We start from the raw sequence: 27,398 nt of genomic DNA, 5'->3' as shown, positions 1-27,398 counted from the left end.
TTATCATATAGCGCTGTCTCATGATGATGTAGGCTTATGTCAGTCACGTGACCACGAAAAGACGGGAAGAGAGTACCAGGCGGTGTATTTTATTATACCATGTGTCACATATATTTGCGGCCTTCGAAGAATAACATTATTGCAGGTGCAAACTACCTTTGAATCGTAAGTAGAGTTGTTTTTCGAGTCTTTTTGGAGCCTGACTCAATATTTAATGAAATTTCAATTCACATCAGTCCTAAAAAATAAGTGTTTTTATAATTTTTCCCAAACCACCAAACGTTCCCCAACAATAGCACCTAAACTAAAGAACTAAATTACGTAGATTGTTCTTGGTAGGTATGTATTCGGCAGTAGTAAACGGTTCCGTACTCAAAGGGTAAAACGGGACCCTATTACTAAGACTCTGCTGTCCGTCCGTCTGTCAGCAGGCTGTATCTCACGAACCGTAACACTAGACAGTTGAAATTTTCATAGATGATGTATTTCTGTTGCCGCTATAACAACAAATACTAAAAACTCCCATACAACAAACGTGATTTTTGACCGAAGTTAAGCAACAACGTCGGGCGGGGTCAGTACTTGGATGGGTGACCGTTTTTTTGCCTTTTTTGCATTACGGAACTCTTCGTGCGCGAGTCCGACTCGCACTAGACCATTTTTTTTAAATTCGTCGCATTCAGCCCCTCAAGCACGTACACACGTGCAACTACATGGTATGGTTTTGGCGTTTGAAGGACAGAAGTCAGAACCACACGTGGAGCTCGCTAAACTGGTAATCGTCTCGAGCCTTATGCAAATTAGGGGAACTTGACTCATTCTTACCAAAATAAAATGGTGTTGGGCGGGATATGTTGCTATACATAGTTCGTTTTTTAGCATTAGAAAAAAGGTAAACAATCTTGACGCTTTTATTTGAACACTTTTTTAAAATAAGTCACGGTAAATATGTAACGATTATGGTCATTTATATTCTTCTGCTTTGTGATAAATAAATTTAATAAAAATATATACAATAATAGTATTGTCACTGTGGCAAAGTACGAAATGGTACGAAAAGTACAAAGTACGCTGGAATGTCATGACAAGTCATGTCATTATTCATGATAGTGTCGGGCCCATCAGAAATAAAATTCTTTGACCGTACATTGTGTATAATGGCTCCTCTACACGATGGACCAGCGCCGGCCACTCCAAGGGACGCACCCATGCGGTAGAATGAGATAGCAATATCACTTGCTCCCTCTAAAGCATAAATGCGTATAAATGGATGCTATTCATAGAGGTACTTACAATAATATAGAGAAGACACAGGGGAGGGGCCAAATGACCGAACGAGATACACTTATAGAACTTTCAGTAGGAGTAGCAGAGAAAGCGGTACTATTGCTTGTCCTTGTCACAGTCTCACTATTTGTTTGTTCCCCACCTTTTTGTTAGTATGGATGGGCTATGGTGGGCAATAAATAACCCGACCGAATTACGAAGATTGTTTTTGGTATATTGTCAGGAATGTCAAAACGTGTTTTTAAACTTTTTAATATTGTCGCATTGCGTATGTTTTGTCCCTCACAGAGGCACGCGCACACCATTTCTATAGGATGCTACTTTTATGATGCTATTGGAGCGTCACGTTCCGTTCATCTCAAGTTGCGTTAAAACAAAGGAAATGTGATCTTCCTCGAGCATTGTCCATTGTTTACAGCTTTATTACTAAACTGCGGAACATCCCTATTATCACATGACAATCAACATTGATAATGAGCGATTGTGATTGTCAAATGATCATATAGGTACTTATACCGGGTGTGGCCTGTAACATGAGCAAATAATTAAAACATAGATTGTACTCCTCAAACGGTGACACTTTTGTTCTACAACTTTAAAAATATATGATTATTTAGACTCCCTATTTTTCATACAAAATAAATATTATCTTCAATGGACGCCATCGCCACGCCATATCATTGTGATTGACGTTGCTTGTCACGCCTTAAACGAAACAAAATTCGCAATACATTGCGTCTTAGAATAAACTTTAAAGTGTATTAAAAATCAACCCACAAGTTATTTTTAAAAGTCGCTGATAAATGTTAGTCAGTATGAGGAGTACAGCTTACAGTTTAATTTTTTGCTCATATTACAGGCCACACCCGGTATATTGGAACGTTACTTTATTTATTATATATGTCGGCGGCCGATCGTAAGATCAGGCAGATCGTAATGTTCCTGTGTAATGTTTTAACGATTGTCACATTAATCCAATATATGGGTAAGTTAGGTACGTTAGGTTGCTTCTGATGCCCGAAGGGCAAACTGCCCAGAAATAGGAGCCCCGGCGTCGACTCAAGGAACGAGTCAAAGATTTTTACGTTTTACGTTATGCCTAATTTTACGATCGGCCGCCGACATATATATTTATTTATTAGAACATAGCAAAACTTTTTTTTAGGGTTCCGTACCCAAAGGGTAAAACGGGACCCTATTACTAAGACTTCGCTGTCCGTCCGTCCGTCCGTCCGTCCGTCTGTCACCAGGCTGTATCTCACGAACCGTGATAGCTAGAAAGTTGAAATTTTCACAGATGATGTATTTCTGTTGCCGCTATAACAACAAATACTAAAAACAGAATAAAATAAAGATTTAAATGGGGCTCCCATACAACAAACGTGATTTTTGACCAAAGTTAAGCAATGTCGGGAGTGGTCAGTACTTGGGTGGGTGACCGTTTTTTTTTTTTGCTTTTTTTTTGTTTTTTTTTTGCATTATGGTACGGAGCCCTTCGTGCGCGAGTCCGACTCGCACTTGCTCGGTTTTTTTAATTTCGGGGGGCGCCCAAAAAGTCAAAAGTCAAAATTTTGCTTCAAGTGTTCGATTGGCTCCCCTTCCTAAATCGATCTGTGAGTCAAAAGGAGCAACTCTGCAAAAGAAGATTCCATCATCATCATTTGCCGTATAATTAAGTGTACCACGGACTAATTATAATTGTTTTTTTTTGTGGGATTAGGTTTTGTTTTTTTTTTTCAAAGTGGCGGTGGATTTGCGAGAGTTGTCAGCATACAAAGCCGCTAATATTTTAAGATGTTAAACACATTTTAAAAATGGTATGCCATTCTTACCTAAATACTTATCTAGTTTTTTTAAGGAAATACTTAACTACATACCGAAGCGTTTTTTTAAATTATTATTACCCGATTTACTTATAATTACGTATTCCATGTTTAAATCAATAATTGCTCAATTCAAATAAAAAAAAACATTGGCTGTTGGCTAAGTCTATGGTTTTCTTATTTTTCTTTATACAAAGTAAATACAGAATTACAGATCACGTTGGCCGGTCACGTGCGAATCATGCCGTGGTATGCACAGCTATTTTTAAATAAACTATACAAAATTAAAGCGATCTACTGTTTGCGTAGATCTACTGAGTATGTAGCTTGTTTGAGTTATGTGTCCCGTCGGGTTTGTTGCCGGTCCCATATTGGGATACCCTCCTCCAATTGGACTTAAATCTTCTCGAGGTAGGTGTAGGGTTGGAGCCGGTGTAGCTTTATTTGGCGCATTGTAATATGCCTACTTGAATAATAAACTGTCTTTATCTTTATCTTCACGGGTGACAAGCAAAAGTCACTAAGTACTATCAAAAAATTAAAGTTGTCACAATTTTTTTTTTAATTCATTTATTAAAGGCACATATATTAAAGTTACATTAAAGTTACTCGCCAAATTACTTAGAATGCAGTTTGTTGGCGAGACAGCGCTCATTTTTAGGGTTCCGTACCCAAAGGGTAAAACGGGACCCTATTACTAAGACTTCGCTGTCCGTCCGTCCGTCCGTCCGTCCGTCCGTCCGTCCGTCCGTCCGTCCGTCCGTCCGTCCGTCCGTCCGTCCGTCCGTCCGTCCGTCTTTCACCAGGCTGTATCTCACGAACCGTGATAGCTAGACAGTTGAAATTTTCACAGATTATGTATTTCTGTTGCCGCTATAACAACAAATACTAAAAACAGAATAAAATAAAGATTTAAATGGGGTTCCCATACAACAAACGTGATTTTTGACCAAAGTTAAGCAACGTCGGGCGGGGTCAGTACTTGGATGGGTGACCGTTTTTTTTTGCTTTTTTTGTTTTTTTTTTTGCATCGTGGTGCGGAACCCTTCGTGCGCGAGTCCGACTCGCACTTGCCCGGTTTTTTACAATTTTATGCACCTACTTAAGTTGCTATCATTCTAAAGCTTACCCTAAATTTAACATTAAAGTTATTCTCAGAAACTAAATAGATTTAAACATAAATAATAGGTAATAAACTTTTCTTTTACGAAACATAATTTTGCACAGCTGTCCTGCTTCGTCTAATAGTAGAAGTGGTCTGTGATCACTAGTAAAAGTGTTCTGTGTGACCATCCTTGACAGAGCATGGTAATTTCCTAGCGGTCGAAGCGACCCGAGAAAGCGGAACATGGTTAGTATAGCTAGGTCTGCTAGGTTATTAATTTAACCATAGTAAACACGTGTTTACGTCGGGTCTATTATTTCCACCACAAACAGTTAGGCAACTTCAACTACCGGCTATATGTATTTGAACTACATAATATCATCTGAACTACAAGACTGACTACAAGCAGGCGTGTCTCACTCCGCGATTTCGTCGCTTTGCTACAGGTAGCTAAAATTACATCCGTTCGGCCCCAATTTTGGGGTTTGCCATAAGCCGCGCGTGGCGCTGTCGCCACCTAGCGGCCATATCTGTGCTGATCGTAACAGACGCGTTTTGTTAGAGAGTGAGTCTTCTGTACTTAGTACTATTATTTATTCTGTGCTACAAGGTGGATTAATGACACCACAGACACACAAACGCTCCTACTCGTTGTAGACTTATCTTACTAGTGATTTAGTATGGGACCGCTTATTACAGTTGCTTCCAATGTAGGTACCCATGTAAGGTAAACGTACTGGTGCTCGACGCGGTCCCAGCACAATGTCATATTGAAACTTAAGTCATTGTCAATAGAGGTGACAGCAAGGTGTCATCTATTGGGCATTAGCATGTCGAGCACTAGTACGTTTACCTTACTTAAATGAAAATACTACAAAATGTTATTAATCAAACGAGTGAACGAAGCGAAGTTCTTACATTCAACTTGAAACACGGCTGGCTAGAGGCACGTCCCGGCATTTCGATGTTCTTAAACTGAACTATCAAATGATAGTTTATTTTGCAATAACTGAAGTAAATTTGTTTCGGCTGTTTATCTCTACCATAGAGAAATATAGTAAGAATAGAGTGCTCACTCCATACATCAGTTTTGATACCGAAACGCCTATTATTTTCGCAGTCGACAGCTAGCATCAAGTAGCGGATCAGTACCGCTACTTCATCATCTCGGCACAAAACAGATAAGTACAGAAGTCAATCACATGTATGTACTTTACTTTTCATACCTACTCTCGGCGGTCGCTCTAGGGTTGCGATTGTTGCGAACTATGACTTATGCACAAAAAACTATCGTGGTAGAGGCACTCGTATCCATCGTATCGTATCTCGTATCTAGTTGTTTGATTTATTGTTGAGGATGAAACGGGAAGAATGGAAATATAAATTAATAATAACATTAATAACTCAAATAGGTATTTTCATTTTAATGTCATTGTTATATTACAAATTTGCCACAGAAAATATCTTGCGATGATTTCGAGATTGGCGAAATGCACTATTATTATATTTTAAACTGTAATAAATTCGCATTATCATGTACAATGTAATAAATTCGCATACGCATTCTCTCTGAAACCACTGGTAGCTTAAAAAACGACAATTCACCGGTTAATGTTGAATTTAAACAACCGTCCACTGTACAGTTATAATAACTTTTTGTTTTGTTTCTCCATTATTGCACAAAAAAGTTCACAGACGCGTGTCTCAAGCGGATGGCACTCGCGCTCGCACTGGTCCCAACTGGTCCGAGATATCGTGTCCGTGAGCGGTGTCTATGTGTGCGTTGCTCGAGCGCGCTTTGTATGTTGATTGATTTCTGTACCTATCTCTTTTGTGATCTCGACCATAAGACGTCCACTGTTGAACATAGGCCTCCCCCTTGTTATGGGGGTGAATGCCATAATCGCCACGCTTGGCAGGCGGGTTGGCAATCGCAGTCGAGTACACAGAATTTGAGGGACGCTGCTGCCCGTCCACCGGTGGTCTTACCCGGGTCCTGGGGTCCTGGTACCTTGATACTTGAATTCTCTAGTGCCGCCACTCACGAAAATTGTATTGAACAACAATTTACAACTAATATTAAAAGTAGAAGAAGTTGAAAATAGAGTTCCGGTTAATCCGGTTATAATATTAGCTGATAATTGTTGAGCATTAGACTTTTCGGTCGTCGGAACATCTATTGTCAAGTAGCAGTACTGATAATTACGCTACTTGATGCTTGATGTGGACTACGAAAATAATAGTCGTTATTGGTTCTAAAACTGATGTATGGAGTGAGCATTCTATGTATTTTTTTCTCTATCTAAAAATGTTTTATGTCTAACATGAGATTATATTACGAGATTTACGAGTTACTCTACAATTTATTTGTTTTATACGGTTTCTTACAAAATCTCATTTAAAGTGTTAACAGAGCTCTAATATACATAACGTGGGACTCGAAAGTGTTTAGTTTACGGTTGTGAAACGCAGTTGGGCGAAACGGTAATCGACCTAGTTCGCGCTGAACCGATTTTGATGAGATTCGTCGCTGGCTCTTTTTGTAATAAGTTATATTTAAATACTCTTGAGCTTGCGGTTACCAATTGAAATAAAAATCCATACTAATATTATTAAGGCGAAAGTGTGTCTGTCTGTCTGTTACCTCTTCACGCTTAAGCCCCTGAACCGATTTAGTTAAAATTTAGTTAGATATAGTTTGCGTCCAGGGGAAGGAAATAGGATAGTTTTTATGTCGGAAATCATCCCTGAAGGGAGTGCAAAGGGTGGTGGAATTGAAAGAGTTAATGAACTGCCTAATAATTGAAGTAAGCAATGCGCGAATTGAATGATTGCTATTAGCATTATCCAGGCGCTATACCTACTTTAGCTGCTGTCACTAATTCCACGCAAACGAAATCGCGGGCAAAAGCCATCAATGCCAATATAAATAAGGATATTAGAGAAAGGTTGGCGAAACCCGGAATGTTTACTTGACAGTGACATAAGTGGCATTGACAGTTTTGACAGTGACGTATCAGTCGTAGTTTTTTTGGTCGTCAGTTACGTTTTTCGGATAGTTAATATTGTGTACGTTTCTTCTCTGTAAATTAATCATAATTTTATGTCTAGGCTAGTTCCGTCTATCAAAGGTTATTTTTTTTATTATCACACTTGTGCTAACTCGGGGCACACAGTGATTTAATAATACTACTTTTAGACAATATTACGTTAGAATACAAGTGCGAAAAGTAGGAAATTCGCAACGAGTAGCGATAAATTGAAACACGACCGAAGGGAGTGTTTTAAATCAACAGGAGTTGCGTATTACCAGAAGCTAGCTAGAGTTAGACCAAGAAAAGTCTGCAACGATTTTGATAGCACACGCAGTGCAAGTATTATTTATACACTTCATTCGTATTCATGCAGATTTTTCGTGATCTAACTCTAGCTATAGTCCGTTTTTTTTAGCATTAGAAAGAACTTCGCAGAAGTTCGCTTGTGGTTCTAAATCTGGCACTTTTAGCGGTAACAATTTGAAGTAAATTATATGTATTGACCATGCTACATTAGATAATTCAATAATTATTAACAATTAACGAGCTTGATAAAAACTGTACGCTTGCTTCTGCGGAGTTCTTTCTAATGCTAAAAAATACGAACTATAGCTAAATGTTGAACTACTTCCCGGTGTCTGATTTACTTGAAATTTGGGGTAGGTCTTACTCCGTAATTTTGATGACAATGCAATGACATGGAGCATCTGATGATGCAGTCGGAAGGTATCCAATGGAAGTCCTCGATGGAGAAACACAAACACATCGAGTTTAGGCTCATTCGAAAGGTCTCGAGATGTAATTGATAGACATGCAAATGCAAAGACGTACAATCAGCAATAAAAGTATGTCACAAAAAAATTGACAGTCATTTGTATTTTTTTTCCATTGTTCTTAGAAATTGTATAAGTTTCCTCTTGTAAGTCTAGATTTAATAACATTTGTTATGTCCATAAAAAAATAATTTCATTATTGTCTCTATTCATAGAATACATTATGTATATGCAATAAAGTTGACGTGTATTGTGGAAATGAAATATACATCACTTCATCAGCAATTATGATAAACATCAATTAAATTCATGTTAGCTGAGATTATTTACGTAAAACAGGTGATTATAATTAATGATATCATTAGACTTGGAATATCACCATTTTAACGAAACTTAAGCTATGTTCTAGAAAAATCGGCAGCAAAATTTTTAACCTCGCCGCAAAAAGAAAGATTTTTTAAAACCTATACACCCCTTATTCATAAACGCCTATTTATTATATATTTTGAATTTTGTATTAATAAGAAAGGGATAAAACATATTTAACTTAATTGGGCCCGTAAAGTTTTATGAATGGGTACCATGGCTACCTAAGGCCCAGCCATACAAATGAAAAATTCCAGAATTTCCCACTGAAATTTGAACCTTTAGTGCAGAGAATAGAGTTGATTTTGGTTTTGTTCGAAAATTTAACGAAACAAAACAAATGCGACTCTGTTCAAATTAAATATGATATAAATTTCTTCGAACTGAATAAGTACTATAGGTAGGACCTTAGGCCTAGGGAGGATAAAATGTGCCTACTTTGTACAAGAATAACAGTAGACTTTCAATAATCTTAAAATTATACCTATTAGAAAATAATTAATTATAATTTGAGGCCTATTCGATTTTGTAAAAACCTTTAAAATGCCTGTTCGTTTAAAAAAAAACTCATAAAGGATATTTGTGTTTTATAAAAGAGACAATAAAATTAGATACCTGTCAGAAAACTAGTTTTTCGTACCGCCATAAATTGGGTAGTTTGTGTACCGCCTGGCAAAAAAGAAAAGAAATTAAAAAGTTGCAACACTGTATAGTGTCGTCCCTTTCAAATCAATATATATAAGAGAACGGGACGACACTACAGTGTTGCCACTTTTAAATTTCTAGGTATTCTTTTTTCCCAGGCTGTAGGTACAGTCAAGGAATTTAAATTCCGACCCATTTCGTACTTTGTCACAGTGACAATCAATATGAAAGCCGCTAGAGACCTCATACGGTTGTCACTGTGACAAAGTACGAAATGGGTCGGAATTTAAATTCCTTGACTGTACATGCAAATGTGATAAAAATTATTTTGGGACCTTAGGGTTTCTTGCCATACTACTTATTTATTTTATTTTAATCAAAATCAAATCAAATCAAAGCATTTATTTTCACAGGCTACTAAGGCCCATAGATACATACCTACCTTACAAACTAACATATCATCATCATCATCATCATCTCAGCCATAAGACGTCCACTGCTGAACATAGGCCTCCCCCTTATGGGGGGTGAATGCCATAATCGCCACGCTTGGCAGGCGGGTTGGCGATCGCAGTCGAGTACACCGAATTTGAGGGACGCTGCTGCCCGTCCACCGGTGGTCTTGGACGTAGTTTAAGGACATACCCGGGTCCTAACTATCTAAACTAACATATAGGTATGTATATACAATAATAAAAATCTTAAATACTAAAAAATAATTTTCGTGACGCAGTTTTATGGTGCGGCGTCACTTGCTCTTACCAATACCAATGATTTTGTTGGCCAATACCAATATTGTGAAATTTAAGCAGTTAGGTTAGTTAGATTTTAAATGTAATGACTGTAATGAGTAGTAACAACGTCTAGACTCTATCTACGCACTATATTCTACTACCGATTTATTTGCATACAGTACAGTCGCCATCAGATATATCGGAGCGGCCGAGGTGTTCACAATATCTGAACACGCACTCTAACGCCCTGACAATAGAGGCGTGCTCAGATATTTGTGAGCGCCTTAGCCGCTCCGATATTTCTGATGGCGACTGTACATTCAAGAGCAAATAATACGGGCCATTTTGTTTTCTTTTTCCAAAGTGACCATTATGTATAAATTTTATAATATTGCTCTTCAATATATATTATATTTGTTTTGAAGCTGACAAACAGGGGACGGCAATAAACTTTATATTTAGTTTTAAAAATAAGTTACAAACAAATATGATCTTATAACCTTAGATTTCGTTGCATTGTTTGACCCCATGGCATATTATAGAACATCATTTGACATTTGACCAAAACTAGTTTATTTTTAGTACCTAAAGCGTAGTCTGTCTGTCCGTCTGTCTGTCACCAGGATGTATCTCATGAACCGTGACAGCTAGACTGTTGAAATTTCCACAGATGATGTATTTCTGTTGCCGCTATGACAACAAATACTGAAAACAGAATAAAATAAATATTTAAATGGGGATACCATATAGACCAGTCAAATCTTACAAAAAAATCTCCTAAAAAAACAATGCGTGATGTAGTTCTGTATTTTTTGTATATTGTTTGGAGTCCTTGGAGGAATGTGAGACTATATTTTGCAAGCAAAAAAAAGTTGTGCTCTCTGTGTAATTTGCGAAAAACTGCAAAAATTTCAGACTTTTTTCAGAATTTACAGATTTATTGTTAAACTATGGGTTTTTGGTCAAAACTTGCTATGTAATGTTGAAAGTATATTCAATTTGGAACAATTTAAGCCCATAAACAGCGCCGTATGTCAAATAGTTCTTGAAATATGGGGCTTTAAAAAAAGGGTATTTTTTTCCTTGGAATGAAATTACAAGTTTTCTCCTATATTTTAAGACAAATATCGGCACAACCGCTCATGCTATGATATATATTGCAATGAATAAAGTTATAGCAAATTTAATTACCTTTCATTTAAGTGCTAGAAAAAGTCAGTAAGTCTTACAGTACTGAAGTTATCGTAAAAAAAATGAAATTGCTATAATGGGGAAGGCAACTGATGTATTGTTTAAGGCATTGTCAAAATCCCTTCAAAAGGCAGTACCATCGTCGAGAATGCAATATACGATTATCTTTTACCGGTTTTCCCCGATAGCAGTAGAGCGACGTCGGAGATCAACCATTTTTAAAGTGCACCCCTCTCTTAAGCACTTCAATTCAGTAATGAAATCAAGACACAATCTGTAGTTTGGCTTGTTTCTCAGCTCCATTTTTTGCTTGTAGCCTTAGATCCCACGATGCCGATTCCGATTTAACAATTTGTTATGATTTCGAACTTGTTTTCATACGACCGACCTTGACGGTAATAATTATAGTTCACGGCAATTGGCGTGGTGTTGGATAAACACACTGAAAGTCATGTCACTAGTATCTAGCTCGCGCTCGCTTATTGGTGCTCTTGTGTGAACTCTGAGTCGTGGTAATACAAGATCACGATAATATCCTAACCGTAACATAATGATTCATCAGAATCAGCTACCATTACCCACTCTAGGTAAACGTTTAGTTATAGGGCATGTATGTGACTCAGTCTTGTCATGTAACCAGTATATCAAAACTTCTTCAATGGTTTACCGAATTTACAATGGTTGTTAAGGCTGAAATGAATGTGGTGCTACTGCTCAGAGAGTTGTCAATCCATGGGTTGTAACTAGCAATACCTCTTTCACTAGTAGTATTTACTGTATAAAATAAATGTATTTATAGTAAAAAAATAAAAATAATTGGTAAGTAAATGGGTCAATTTATCAATAGAAAACAAGTAATTGTGTGGTTTTATGAAACCACGATACAAGTGAAACTTTTTTCGGATTGTAGATATAGGCATTTAACTAAAAATATTCGGAAATTTATCGGATTTAGGGTGTTCAAAACGGGTTTTTTAACCTTACCTTAATTAATATTCTCTTTAATTATCTTATAAAAGCTCGCCCAACGCCAATCACGCCAGTTACTCAACATGATGCTGTAGTTCATTATTAATATCGCTTATACGAGTCAAGGGCTAAAGAAACCGGTATGTAAGCTTACCGATATGAAACAAATGTATGCAATCCGCCCGGCTTGGCACATCATGTTAACACACACTTATCTATACTTACCTACGTGTTTCGTTAAGTTCTTTTTCTATAAATGATTTTGTTTTTCAGTTTATACACCTATCTAGTAAAGACTAGTAGTAACAGGATATTGCCAGTTAAAACCCGTGGATTATAACATAAACGTATACCTAGAGTGGGTAATGGTAACTGATTCTGATGTATCAATTTGTAATGGTTAGGATTTTATCGTGATCTTGTATTACCATTACCACGACTCAGAGTACACTCAAGAGCACCATTAAGCGAGCGCAAGCTAGATACTAATGACATGACTTCCAGTAATTTCAGTGTGTTTCACCAACACCACGCCGATTACCGTGAACTATTGTCAAGGTCGGTCGTATTAAAACAAGTTCAAAACCATAACAAATTGTAAAATCAGAATTGGCATCATGAAATCTACGGCTACAACCAAAAAGTGGGGCCGAGAAACAAGCCAAACTACAGATTGTGTCTTGATTTCATTACTGAATGAATGAAGTGCTTAAGAGGTGAGTGGCGTGAGTGCATTTTAAAAATGGTTGATCTCCGACGTCGCTCTACTGCTATCGGGGAAAACCGGTAAAAGATAATCGTAGATTGCGTTCTCGACAATGGTACTGCCTTTTGAAGGGATTTTGATAATGCCTAAAACAATACATTAGTTGCCTTCCCCATTATAGCAATTTCATTTTTTTACGATAACTTCAGTACTGTAAGACTTACTGACTTTTTCTAGCATTTAAATGAAAGGTAATTAAATTTGCTATAACTTTCATTGCCATATATATCATAGCATGAGCGGTTGTGCCGATATTTGTCTTAAAATATAGGAAAAACTTGTAATTTCATTCCAAGGAAAAAAATACCCTTTTTTTAAAGCCCCATATCTCAAGAACTATTTGACATACGGCGCTGTTTGTGGGCTTAAATTATTCCAAATTTAATATTCTTTCAACATTACATAGCAAGTTTTGACCAAAAACCCATAGTTTTATGATGAAACTGTAAAATCAGAAAAAAGTCCTAAATTTTTGCAGTTTTTCGCAAATTACGCAGAGAGCACAACTTTTTTTTGCTTGCAAAACATAGTCTCACATTCCTCTAAGGACTATAAACAATATACAAAAAATACAGAACTACATCACGCATTGTTTTTTTATTGTAAGATTTGACCGGTGTAATACAATAAACGTGATTTTTTTGCCGTTTTTTGCGTAAATGGTACGGAACCCTTCGTGCGCGAGTCCGACTCACACTTGGCCGGTTTTTATTTTATATTTACATACGATGCACAGTGGTGACTCATCCGAAAGTGATGAAATGCACGAAAGTGAAGCTGAGACTTGAGAGTAAACCTCAAACATAGAACATATTGGGTAACTTTGTATTTTATTCTCTTGAAAATAAAGTCTGATTTTGCATGTCAGACCTAAAAATAGCGGTAATAAGTGGTAATGATGTTCTTATTTTAGAGGTACAAACTGCAAACGTTGTGCGTGTGGATTTGATGGTCATGGTCAGAAATTACATTTTTAATTAGATTGTACAAGAAAGATATACCGGGTGTGGCCTGTAACACGACCAAATAATTAAAACATAGATTGTACTCCTCAAACGGTGACACTTTTGTTCAACAACTTTTAAAAATTAAGAAGTATTTAGACTCCATATTTTTCATACAAAATAAATATTATTTTCAATGGACGCCAGCGCCTCGCCATATCATTGTGATTGACGTTGCTCATCATGCCTTAAATAAACTTTAAAGTGTATCAAAAATCAAACTACAAGTTATTTTTAAAAGTCGCTGAACAAATGTTGGTCAGTATGAGGAGTACAGCCTACAGTTAAATTTTTTGCTCATATTACTGGCCACACCCGGTATACATATGTATAATGTTAAATAGTTAAAGTGTAAAGACTTATAAACAGTGTGATATTGCTCTTTCACTTGTTGGTGTTTCTTCTAAAGGGGCCCACTTTTTAACAGTCCGCCGGACGGTATCGGCCTGTCAGTTGTTCGGAACTGTCAAAATTTTGTTCTAACTGACAGGCCGATACCGTCCGGCGGACTGTTAATCAGTGGGCCCCTTGTATAAAGAAAATCTGGGAGACCGAATTTCGCTATAAAAAAATTTTGCATATAAAAACTCATAAATGCGCGTTTTCCCAGAGATAAGACCTAGCTAGATCGATTTTTCGCCCCCAAAAACTCCCATATACCAAATTTCATCGAAATCGTTAGAGCCGTTTCAGAGATCCTCTAAATATACTTAAATTTTGTGAAATTCTGGAAATCTATTGTTTGTGTTTTTGTAATTTATTTATGTTGTATAGAATATGGATATCTTGTCCGAAATAAAATATTTTTAATTTTAATTTAATTAATTTTAAATAAATAATATACAAGAATTGCTCGTTTAAAGGTATAAATATACTATAACTAATATAAAAATTGAGATTGTCTTATTTTGGCTTCACTATTTTGGCCAATTTTTTATATTGTTGACGATTTTTTCCGTTTAATTTATATAATATTTGACTGGGTTGAATCATTATCTTCTGTTTTACATTTTTGCACTTTTCGAAGGTATTTTATTGTAAATTTAATTAATTTGTGGATGTTTTATCATCTAAACGATTTAATTTATTGTAGTTAGGTATCAATACCCTGTATTTTTAGGTACTTAAATAGAAGTAAACAAATAATTTGTACATTTTCAGGTAGTTATATTTATTGATTAACCAACCACATACAAAACCACCTGGATCTGTCAGTGAACGACCTGACTTTAATCTACATTATTTGATCATGTAATGTTTTCATCTACCTTCAACTGGCTTAAGAAGCCATTTGAGGGTAGATTTTGTTTACTCCCTTTTAAATACCTAAAGATACAGACTATAATTGTGACAATTACATTATAATTGACATTTGTAAAGTGTTGACAATTTTATCCGCAACAATGAACAATTGCTCCATAAATACGAAAAAAAAACTCACCACTTGAAAAAAAAATGTTTCACCTCCTTTTACTTTGAACAGCAACAATATAACACTTGCACCAATTATGACTAGTCAAAGAACTAAAACAATAATTATAATAACAAAACAAATTCCACTAAACTAATTTTAAAAAGTCAATTTGATTAAAAGTTTTTAAGTTTTCACGTTGCCGCCAAAGTGACAGCTAGATTTTTTTTCTAGATGTCGTCGGTCGCGCGGCGCGGTCGTTTCTATACTGCCAGTGCGCTCACTCTCTCTCCACAGAGTTAGTAAACCTTGAGAGCTGGCAAGTTTGTTTGCACTGCAAGGATCTGTTGGCGGTGTAATCATCGTAAACTCATTATGTAGTATTTACAGTGTAATTATTGCGCGAATTATGTAATGTTTATCTTTTTAAAAATTCCACTCATTATCGGTATTTATCTTGTAATAGGTGATTTGGTTCACCATCAAACAGTAGGTATGCATTAATAGATGGTCAAGCAAATCTTGTCAGTAGAAAAAGGCGCGATATTCAAATTTTCTAAGGGATGATATCCTTTCGCGCCTACATTTTTCAAATTTGCCGTTTTTTCTACTGACAAGATCTGCTTGACCCAGTATATTTTAGTTCTACAATTACCAGAAAAGTTTCCACTGGATGTGTTTTCCGCTGTGGTTCACCACAGCCGATTGAGCGATTCTTCGAACTATGTGCATAAATTATAACGATTTATCCGTCCCGTAGAAGTCAATTTCTGTCAGTTCAATAGGAACATTTGTTAAAGAGTGACATTTGTGACATGTGCTGTATTGAATTGACAGATGTCAAACTTGATTTCTAAGCAGTTAAAATCTCTCAAGTGCGTGTCAGGCCCTGCATAATGGAGGGTTCCGTACGTTCATACGATATAAAAATTAAGCCATAACAGCAAAATGATGTAAGTGCCGAGAAGATACTGCTGTGACATACAGACAGACGGATGGACGGACAGACGGATATGATCCGTATAAGGGTTCCATTTTTGCAATTTTCGTTATGGATTGCAACCATAAAAAGCCCTCCCATAAAAAAACTGACGGCACCAGGAGTTATTGAACCTTATTAAGAACTCAGCGACATTATTACGAAGCAGAATCATGTAGGAAAGATATAGATACCTACTATTAATAATTCAAATATGTAGATTACGTACCTACCTATTATTTTGCATTTATTATTGCCATTGTCCAAGAAAGACGCGTACACTGCAAAATGGAAAAAAATACAAGAACTCATTCCATTGTTCTCATATAATATATTACCTAGTTTTCCCGTACTACGTTAATTTATTTACTGCTGTCTAGAATAACTATTGATATTGATAGATGCAAATGTTTCCTTTTATTATATTCATTTACATAAAACTAGTAGTCATAATGAGTATAAATTGTATTATTTAGTATAGAAAACTTACTATTAAATTATGAAATTACTTATAGCAATTATCGTTTCTCTATTAATATAAAATTAAAATGGTTAGTACGTACTTCATTAAAAGTTGCCAACTGTGACTACTGTGAGTCGAACTTCCGCCCCAAGGGTTCCGTAATTGGGACATTTTTAAACTATGTTGTTTTCTTAAAGCCGACTCACGCTTGATTGTAGAGTTAGACCATTATGATATTAAACCATGTTATTTCACTGATATGTGTTAAAATGGTGAAATATCAAAATCTGTCGCCATTAAAAAGTGGCAACCCTGTAGTGTCGTCCCATTCAAACCAATTTGTATAAGAAAACGGGACGACACTACAGTGTTGTCACTTTTTAATTTCTAATCTTTTTTGCCAAGTTGTATTCGAGTATAGGCTAAAGATATGGTGCCATCTAATCGAGTATAAAATTTCCGTGATTTTCCGAGGCACGTTTTTTTCTTAGATTTTATCTTTTAGGGAGTTACAATATATCTTTGATCATACTGTCTTTGTCTTACACTAGTAATAGCACCCAAAAGAAACGGATGAGTAGAGTTTTCCTGGCTATTACTGACTGAAAAGTTGTGTTTGCCTGACTATATGGAGGTAGGTAAATGTATACATATATTCAGCCATCTCACATCTCGTGATTAAGGTAATAATGAAGTCATTAGATTAGACAATAATGCTTACATTACAACAAGTCCATATGCTAATCTATGTCAATACTGTAATTAGTATTGACATATATTAACAATTTAACGCTACTACTACTACTATATACTACCAACAACTACTACTACTAGCAAGCGCAGAGTAGGACGTCCACCCACAAGATGGACAGACGACCTTGTTAAGGTCGCCGGAAGACGCTGGATGCGGGTCGCTTCCAACCGGCACGTATGGAGATCCAAGGGGGAGGCCTATGTTCAGCAGTGGACGTCTTCTGGCTGAGATGATGATGATGAACAATTTAACATGCATACATAAAGTGACCTGTTATGCTCGGTGTTAAGGAGCAAATTTTGATTAGTAACATACCGGGTGTGGCCTGTAATATGAGCAAAAAATTAAACTGTAGGCTGTACTCCTCATACTGACCAACATTTATTCAGCGACTTTTAAAAATAACTTGTGGTTTGATTTTTAACACACTTTAAAGTTTATTCTAAGACGCAATGTAAGTATTGTGAATTTTGTTTTGTAGGCGTGACAAGCAACGTCAATCACAATGATATGGCGTGGTGATGGCGTCCATTGAAGATAATATTTATTTTGTATGAAAAATCGGGAGTCTAAATACTTCATAATTTTTAAAAGTTGTTGAGCAAAAGTGTCACCGTTTGAGGAGTACAATCTATGTTTTAATTATTTGCTCATGTTACAGGCCACACCCGGTATAACATTATGCAAGTTCTATATAAATCAGTGAAGGGTTCTATTAAGTGGCCACTGACTACATAATTTACATATCTAATAGTTTCTTAGTCACACCAATTATAAATCTTGAACGGCTGGATTTAGGTATTTAGGTAAATGGTTTAATGATATTAGTTGGGTTTGACTCTGCCTCGATTAGCAGAATACTTCGCTATTGAGGAAAAAAACATGAGAAAATGGTGACTAATTGTGTCGAAAATTGTGGCCGACATATTATAGGTCAGCCACAATTCGGTTACGTAAAAGTATTCATGGATATCGTTTTCTTGGTTCTCGGGGGTGCAGATTTCGAAAATTATGACTTTAAATTTACATTTGTACATGTATTTTTTCGTAGGTAATACGGAGTGGAGAGTAGGATATTTTAATTAATTTTTTTAAATTGGGTACCTAATCAAAAATTATTGACAATAAAATATTACTTTGCCAATCCGCGATAAGATCATCTTTTCGCGTATTAGCAAAGTAATATTTGGATTTTAATTAATATGGATTTCCGCTAAGTAACGTCTGATTCTATTCATTATTTAAATATTAAAATTAATTTGAATTAATTAATATTTCAATTTTTACTTGATACTTTTAATTAATTACGGGTCACTGCTGCATGAGATTAGCTCAGGACCGGGACAAGTGGCGTACTAGAAGAGAGGCCTATGCTCAGCAGTGGGCGATAAAGGGCTGATATGATGATGATATGATGAAATATTAAAAATTAAAACTATTAAAGGAAAAATGAAATAATAATTAATTTTTATCTACATAGTCCCATGTCATGTCTAATAGATTCCTAGCGCTACGGTGCATTTATGGCGAACGCACCGAGCCTTTCTCTGTGATCGGAATGCGTTCGGGAATCAAAAATAGTTCGATTGTGTTTGACCTACTTTGATTGGGTATCATTTTATTATCTACATGTATAGCAATTTTTTTTAGGGTTCCGTACCCAAAGGGTAAAACGGGACCCTATTACTAAGACTTCGCTGTCCGTCCGTCCGTCCGTCGGTCACCAGGCTGTATCTCACGAACCGTGATAGCTAGACAGTAGAAATTTTCACAGATGATGTATTTCTGTTGCCGCTATAACAACAAATACTAAAAACAGAATATAATAAAGATTTAAATGGGGCTCCCATACAACAAACGTTATTTTTGACCAAAGTTAAGCAACGTCCTGAGTGGTCAGTACTTGGATGGGTGACCGTTTTTTTTTTGCTTTTTTTTTGTTTTTTTTTTCTTTGCATTATGGTACGGAACCCTTCGTGCGCGAGTCTGACTCGCAATTGCCCGGTTTTTTAATCAATAATAACAATAGTTTATTTTATTGTAACTTTAATAGTATTAGAATAGATGACCTAAACTACCTAGTACCTACCCATCTAAAGGATTCTAAGGTACATAAATGCCTGTAAGTATAGGTATTAACCACAAGTACCTAAATCGAGGTTCGGATTGAATTCCGATGCATTACTCAATAAAGCAAATTATTATATTATTGCCTATCTTGTGATTTTCTACCTAGGTACTTGGTCTAGTCTTGCTTCACAACGATATATATGATATTTATTCAGACATGGAACATTCAATACCAATATGATGACAATTTTATATCAGTGCGATTTGCTTGCATAGACCGAACGTATTTTTTTTTAAATTTCACAAGTCATATTACTTATTAATTTGCCAGAATGATCCTTAATAGATTCCTATTACTATTAAATTCCGGTATTCCGGTATACAGGGTGATTCAGGAGACGTGAGCAGGACTAACACTGCGCATTTCTTAAATTATAAGCAACTGTTTCGTATCAGTATTAGTGAGGTTAACGTTAATTTTCTAGTCGTGTTGAAAAAAAAAGTTATTAATTTATTTACGACATGCATGGTCACTCTACAATTGGAATACTAAACTACCGATATTCTGTGTCAAATTGAATGTCATTACGGTCTGGTTACTTTTGAAAACACGTATCTCACTCAAGTTTGACAGTTTATTTTCTTCGTAATCATAATGCTCTCATTACGGTTAAAGAGGTTTTATGTTTATTAATTAGGTCTTGTAGGGTGACCATGATTGTACAGAATTAAATTTGCCCTCGCCAAAAAGTTAAAAAATAGGAAAAAGTGTGGTTGTTTCACCTAAATACGACGGTGATCGATCAATTATCAGTTACTGAGTGTGCAGGATTAGTCCTGCTCACGTCTCATGAATCACCCTGTATTTTCATGATTACCTACGTACTTTTCATATCAGTAGTTTACTTTGTTTGTGTATGTAAAAAGGGGTCCCTTTGTTTTACATAAAGTTTAAAGTCATAATGTATTGTTTGTTCATTAGTCCTAAAACTGAAACCGTTAACTTTTCAGGATTTTCGTATAGATAGCTTAGGTTAGGTTTGTTCTATGGTAATCCTGAAAAGTTACGCGTTTCAGAACCAAACAAGTTCATCATCATCATCATTGGCCACAGCATCTTTGCAGATGATAGTTGTAGCGACTGAAGAAGGTATTTTGAGGAGGTAGTCTACAGCCCACATCGACTGCGATGACTGTATAGACAAAAGGCCGATCGGCAAAACAAATTATGACTAACGAAAATACGGACAAACTATAAGTAGGTACAGGTACCTACATTATGAATTATGACTTAAAACTTTATTAGAAACAATAGAGACCAATACCTATGTAAGAATTGTTAATAAGTAGGTCATATCTGATAGAATCCTTCATAAAATATCCCAAAATATTGCATAGATACTTATGTTGGCCGACATTTTGGTTTTCTTGTTATCTTCACCGTCCCTACGTCAAATGTGGTCAAATGCACAATGTTAATAAGACCGAGTGGAAAATTTAATGACGTATGAAGGAGGCGTTTATCACGATCGTGTGAATGACGCTTAATGCGTGAACACATTAGAAATACCCAATTCATAAGATCCCGGATCAACGTTCGGAAGAAACATTGAAAACTCGGAATTTTGCATTGACATATATTGGATAATTACTTAGGAATATTAGGCTTCAAAGTCCGTTTCTCCCATTGACATGTTTATATCTAAAGACGGGCTTTACGGGCCCTAAAAAAACCGGGCAAGTGCGAGTCGGACTCGCGCACGAAGGGTTCCGTACCATAATGCAAAAAAAAAACAAAAAAAAAGCAAAAAAAAAACGGTCACCCATCCAAGTACTGACCTCTCCCGACGTTGCTTAACTTTGGTCAAAAATCACGTTTGTTGTATGGGAGCCCCATTTAAATCATTATTTTATTCTGTTTTTAGTATTTGTTGTTATAGCGGCAACAGAAATACGTCATCTGTGAAAATTTCAACTGTCTAGCTATCACGGTTCGTGAGATACAGCCTGGTGACAGACGGACGGACGGACGGACGGACGGACGGACGGACGGACGGACAGCGAAGTCTTAGTAATAGGGTCCCGTTTTACCCTTTGGGTACGGAACCCTAAAAACGGTATTAGTTCAGCGGTGTCACTCACGAATTCCAGCCAATCATGCAGTCTATCGCAACTACTCGTAGTTGCGACCAATCGCGCACGTGATGCAAACTCGTCAACGAATCGCGTTGCAGCGTTAGACTGCACGATTGGCTCGAATTCGAGTGCGTGACACCGCTGTACTGGCACCATTCTTAGTGTCCGTTGGTGCCAAGGGGCCCACTGATTAACAGTCCGCCGGACGGTATCAGTTAGAACAAAATTTTGACAGTTCCGAACAACTGACAGGCCGATACCGTCCGGCGGATGGTTAATCAGTGGGCCCCTTTTACGAAGTAATTATAAGTCAATGGAATTTCGTTTACTGCCTGCCCCTCTAACATTCCCGCAGATTGAAACGATAACTTTTAGATTTTAGCGGTAAACTCCATATTTTATTATAAGTACCTACATACCTACAATAGGTACATTACAAATCTAAATATACAGTACACGGTGATGAATATTGCACATCCGAATTTCGGCTTCGTAGAGTGTTGTCTCTTTCTCTCTCGTTGTGTCCAATACTCCCTTTCTAAAGACCGATGAACAATATTTTATCGCCGGGTACTGTACATCATACGCTGATATAACCACAGAAGAAATAATAGTACTACTGTACAGAAAGGACACTTCCTACAAACCCGAAGTTTGACAGCGATTCAGGGTCGAATCATGCTATCCCTTTCTAATATATAGCACTATCCCTTTCGGCTATTTAGGGTTGTCAAAATTCAAGTGATTACCCGAACGGTGCCGAATTCGACCAAAGTCAGGAGTGTCTCCCACTAATATAGGTACTTAACCATGGATGACTAAAAACATGCAAAACGAATTGTCCCGAGGAATAGAACCATATATAAAATAAAATAAATAAAAAATAAAATAAAAATATTTTTATTGACAAAAACAAGTTACAGGTAGGTGTTGAAGTCCCTGACTTCTGAGCTGGGTAAAGACCTGTGTTACAGAAGTCAGTGTCCTCACCCAGACAATAGAAACAGTATGAAGATTATCAAATCTTATTATTAACTACTAAACTTTGTTTTTAATTTTATATTTAAAGAAATTAATTATATTTATATACCTACTGTCTATATTTTCATTTCTTTGAAGTCGGACCTAATAAACCATTTTTTTTTGACAAATATCAGAACTTATCTACTATAACAAATAACCAGCAAATAACAAAAGGTCACCGAAATACAGTTAACAGAATCGGCGAATGCTACATCTATCGGAACTGTCACCGTATAAAATGTAGTTCTGTAGGTCACTCGAACAATCTTCAAGACTACGAGAAAATATATAATGATCCGAGTGCTGCCATCTAGCGGTATCGTCAGAAAGTACGTTGATAACTTTAAAGCCAAGGTAGTAAATAGCGCTGCGGCGTGGTTGTGAAGTGGAACAGCATTTAGTTTGGAAGTCCGCCGATAGATGGCGCGCGTAGCTAAAACTAATGATCGTACATTTTCCAGCATTTTTGCTGCAGCGGAGTGATGTTAACGGAATTGGTATAAATAATTACAAACCTAATGATTAATTAGCGTTAATTACGTTAATATTAACCTTAATTTTCCATTTCAGTTGAAATTATCTACCAATTCCCTTAACTCCACTCTGCTGCACCAATAATGCTGGAAAATGTACGTACGATGTCTGCTAATAATTTATGAAGTCTTTCTTCAGTTTTCTTCGTAAAAGTGATCATCCCCTATTTCAAATGGGTTAAAGAAGTGATCAACTAGTTTTACTCGGCCGAAGACGAGGGGAAAAAACAAAGACATAAAAAAAATAATTTGGCCAAGCCCGAGATAGCTCGAGGCATTTAGTGTTCCGTACGGCTACCATCAGTTTGGCATTGACATAAACGATATCGTGAACGTAATTTACTTCCTATAGGTATATCTCTTTCGCACTAATATGTCAGTACGAGCGAGATGCATAGAAAGTAAATTACGTTCACGCCCACGGTAGCGTTTATGTCAATGCCAAACTGATGGTAGCCGTACCGCTCGCATCGTTACATTTTACAGAGGTTGTTTGCCTGTTTTTAGGATACCGTATTCAACTACACACACAACAATAGTACAAAGTGTCTTAAGTGCGAAGGCCGAAGGCCGAGCTTTAGCAAAATGTCATCGCTTTAGCACAGAGCAATAGTACAAGCTGTACAAGTGTCTAAATGTGAAGGCCAAAGGCCGACCTCCGCGTAGCCCGAAGGCCCGAAGCGTCCAGGATGTCAGTGCTTTAACACAGAACAATAGTACAAGTGTCTAAATGCGAAAGCCGAAGGCCGAGCTCCGCATAGAGCCGAAGGCCCGAAGCGTCCAGGATGTTAGTACTTAAACACAGAACAATAGTGTAAGTATCTAAATGCGAAGGCCGAAGGCCGAGCTCCGCGTAGGGCCGAAGGCCCGAAGCGTCGAGGCTGTCAGTTCTGTGTTTAACCACTGACATCTTGCAGGCTTCGGGCCTTCGGCCCTACTTGGAGCTCGGCCTCCGGCCTTCGCATTTAGACACTTGTATTAATTACCTGTGTTTAGAACTGACCTCCTGGACCTTCGGGCTTTCGGCCCAATGCGACTTCAGCCTTTGGATCTTGCGACTTAGACACTTGTACTTAAAAATACTTGGAAAAGTTACGGGAGGCGCGCGTCTGCCGGACGCTTCGGATCTTCGAATCGCTCCTTCGGCCGTTGCATTTAGTTAGATTCTTGTACTATTGCTTTGTGTTTGAATACCGAAGTCGAGCATCTCGCGAATGCTTGATGTATTATAATAATTTAGAGTAAGGCCAAGCGCGCACCACGATTTTTTGTCCTGCGATAATTTTGTCGCAGAAATGCAACGTATGTGTTTATATGTTAGGCCAAGCGCGCACCACGACTTTTTGTCGCGCAATAATTTAGTCGCAGAAATGTAACGTATGTGTTTATATGGCAGTGCGCGCATATGCGACAAAAAAATCGCAGCGATTTTAAAATTGTCATTTGTCACATTTTTCCGCGACTGCTCGCGACGCGATTGTCGCAAAGTGAATTGCAGCATACGGAGTTGTATGGCCCCGCGCGCACTGCGATAATAAAATCGCACCCCGGACCTCAGTCGGCATTTCGCTCTCCAAGCATCAACATATCGGAACCTGCTTCTCCAATGGAGTCACAAGATGAGACGCAAGATGTTGACCGTTTAATTATAGAAACAGAAGATCACCTTTGTGGTATAAATACTCAAAGTCATACAGCGATTGCATATTGTTTCACGACATGCGACTGGTACGAAATCCATGTCGAGAATGAACAAATCGTCGACTTTTCATCGCAGTGCGCGCAGTGAATTTTCTGCGATAAATTACAGCGCGATTCTAAAATCGTGTCGCAAAAATTAAAATCGTGGTGCGCGCTTGGGCTTAGTGCGCGCATATGCGACAAAAAAATCGCAGCGATTTTAAAATTGTGATTTGTCACATTTTACCGCGATTGTTCGCGACGCGATTGTCGCAAAGTGAATTGCAGCATGCGGAGTTGTATGGCCTCGCGCGCACTATGATAATAAAATCGCACTCCGGCCGGACCTCAGTCGGCATTTCGCTCTCCAAACCCCAACATCTCGGCACCTGCATCTCCAATGGAGTCTCAAAATGAGACGCTAGATGTTGACCATTTAATTATGGAAATAGACGGGGATCACCTTTGTGTTATAAATGCTCAAAGTCATACAGCAATCGCATATTAAAGACACGTTTCATGACAAGCGACTGGTACGAAATCCATGTTGAGAATGAACAAATCGTCGACTTTTTCATCGCAGTGCGCGCAGTGAATTTTCTGCGATATATTACAGCGCGATTCTATAATCGTGTCACAAAAATTAAAATCGTGGTGCGCGCTTGGCCTATAATACCTTAAATGTATACTCCTTCAATTTGAATTTAGAACTCATTATTTTTTTTATTTGATTTTGTTTCTAGTTCTATGCCATATATATAGACTTTAATATTATTTAGAACGGCTAAAAAACAAGATCGGCTTACTTTAAATATTTCGTCAATTTTACTTTTGTCTCTAAAAACTGTGATATTTAACTGTCATATACTATTAATGTCTTCCAAAATTATTTTCTCGTAACAGGACTGAGGGGCTACCGCGAAAACCGAAATTCGCAATTTGCGGGGATCTTTCTCTTTTACTCCAATGAAGGCGTAATTAGAGTGACAGAGAAAAATGCTCGCAATTTGCGAACTTCTATTTTCGCGGTTATAGCCCTGAATCTTGTTGCTCACCGATCCGTTCAAAAATATACATAAGTACTGAATATAATTAATAGATATTATAATTATACAATTAATACAGAAATGTAATGGTACTTAATGAAAAGGAATATTGTGTATATTGTTTCGACGAATCAGATACTCTCAATAAAATCTATACATGAGGCCAAAGCTGTTCATAAATATTAAATGACTTTATTATCTCTATACGCCTTACTAACTCTATGTGTCCTATTGTGGAAAAAAAAACACAATGACAGTCAAGAACGGAATTCTTAATTTGAATTTTTCAGATTTTTTAAATTGCCTAGTCCATTGGTTGGAAAGCCCGTTCGAAATTGAAACTTATTTGCAATATAATAAGGTCGGATTTTGTAGATCTCTCGCATACTTATAGTAGGCTATTGAGATAAAATTAAATATCCCACAAAAATAAGCAAGCAGAATTAAACTTTGTGTCAAAGACATAAGTCATAAATTTCAATGCCAAAGTTTTAACTAAGGATGTTTCTCGCCTAATATGAATTGACCAGTGTAAGCATCAGTTAGCTAGCCCTAAGCAACCAAAGGTCAAGCTGCAGTTGAAAAACTAATAAAGATAAAGTTAAGCTGATAATTTTCCCGCCGTCTCCATGCTTCTTTAAGTTGGGTATTGACTGGTCAGCTGCCTGTTAGCTATAGTTTTCGCGAAAATCGCCAGGACAGAGGTGAAAATTTTTGTATGAAAACTTGCAACTTTAAATGCATTTTTTGACGAAACTATTGCAGTCTAAAATGAAGTCAAAATCAGTCCATCGACTCAATTTTTTGCAAGCTTTCTAATGGTACCCCACACGATTCTTACAAATGAAAAAAGTTTCAGCCTACCCCTCTCAACCCCCTAAATTTCCCCCTTTAATAAGAAATAAGCAGTTTTGACTTATTTACAATATGAGTGGTGGTAATTGCTATAACTGTTCCAAATTTTAGGTATCTATGTCAAACGGTCTCTGAGAAAAACGTATTTAACTGATTTGCAAGACCGAAGTGATCCCATAAGTGTTCCGTAAACAAAGTTTTGTACGGAACACTAATTATGGTTCAATTCTGTACGAAGAAACAGTCAAAAAGTAACCTTTAGCTCTGTGTGAATTATTGGCGGAATGTTTGTTCAAAGATACAGACTGGCGCCGCGATTCAGGAAATGAATTAGAGATGCACTAGATATATTATGAAATAGTGATGAAGATATGTGACGTTCCACGAAAAAAGGTACCTTATGGCGGCCGGCGCTTACGTCGCTTAGCGCCGTAATAATATTGGAATGGCGTTAATAATAGCGTAAACGCAAACCGTCATAAGGTACCTTTACCCGTGGCACGTCACATATCTTTACTATATCGTATCTAGTTAATCTTTACTTCATTTCCCGAATCGCGCCGTTGTTCTGTTTTTATACAATATGGTACCTACATAATATATTCAATGTCATATCAAGGAAATTACTAGATACTTTGTAGGTAGTAGGTATAATGTGAACAGTAATTTTCTTACTTTAAAATAAGTATTGTCTGCCTGCAATTGAGTATAACAAATTGCGTTTTATTATCTAAGGATGACCATATTCCG

General features: G+C 37.0%; 1 protein-coding gene across 1 annotated transcript in view; it reads right to left on the bottom strand.

The window, feature by feature from the left end:
- LOC134675157 (ABC transporter G family member 20-like) overlaps window positions 1-15,472 on the bottom strand; it is an 84,028-nt gene extending 68,556 nt beyond the window's left edge. Inside the window, exon 1 of the mRNA XM_063533334.1 lies at window positions 15,140-15,472. The gene's annotated coding sequence lies outside the window, so the exon portion shown is untranslated. The remainder of the gene's footprint in view (window positions 1-15,139) is intronic.
- Between the last annotated feature and the right edge of the window lie 11,926 nt (window positions 15,473-27,398).

Source organism: Cydia fagiglandana, chromosome 21 (genome assembly GCF_963556715.1).
Source record: "Cydia fagiglandana chromosome 21, ilCydFagi1.1, whole genome shotgun sequence".
NCBI classification, from domain to species: domain Eukaryota; kingdom Metazoa; phylum Arthropoda; class Insecta; order Lepidoptera; family Tortricidae; genus Cydia; species Cydia fagiglandana.
The sequence above is the reverse complement of the archived record's forward strand: the minus strand, read 5'-3'. Positions and strand labels throughout refer to the sequence as shown.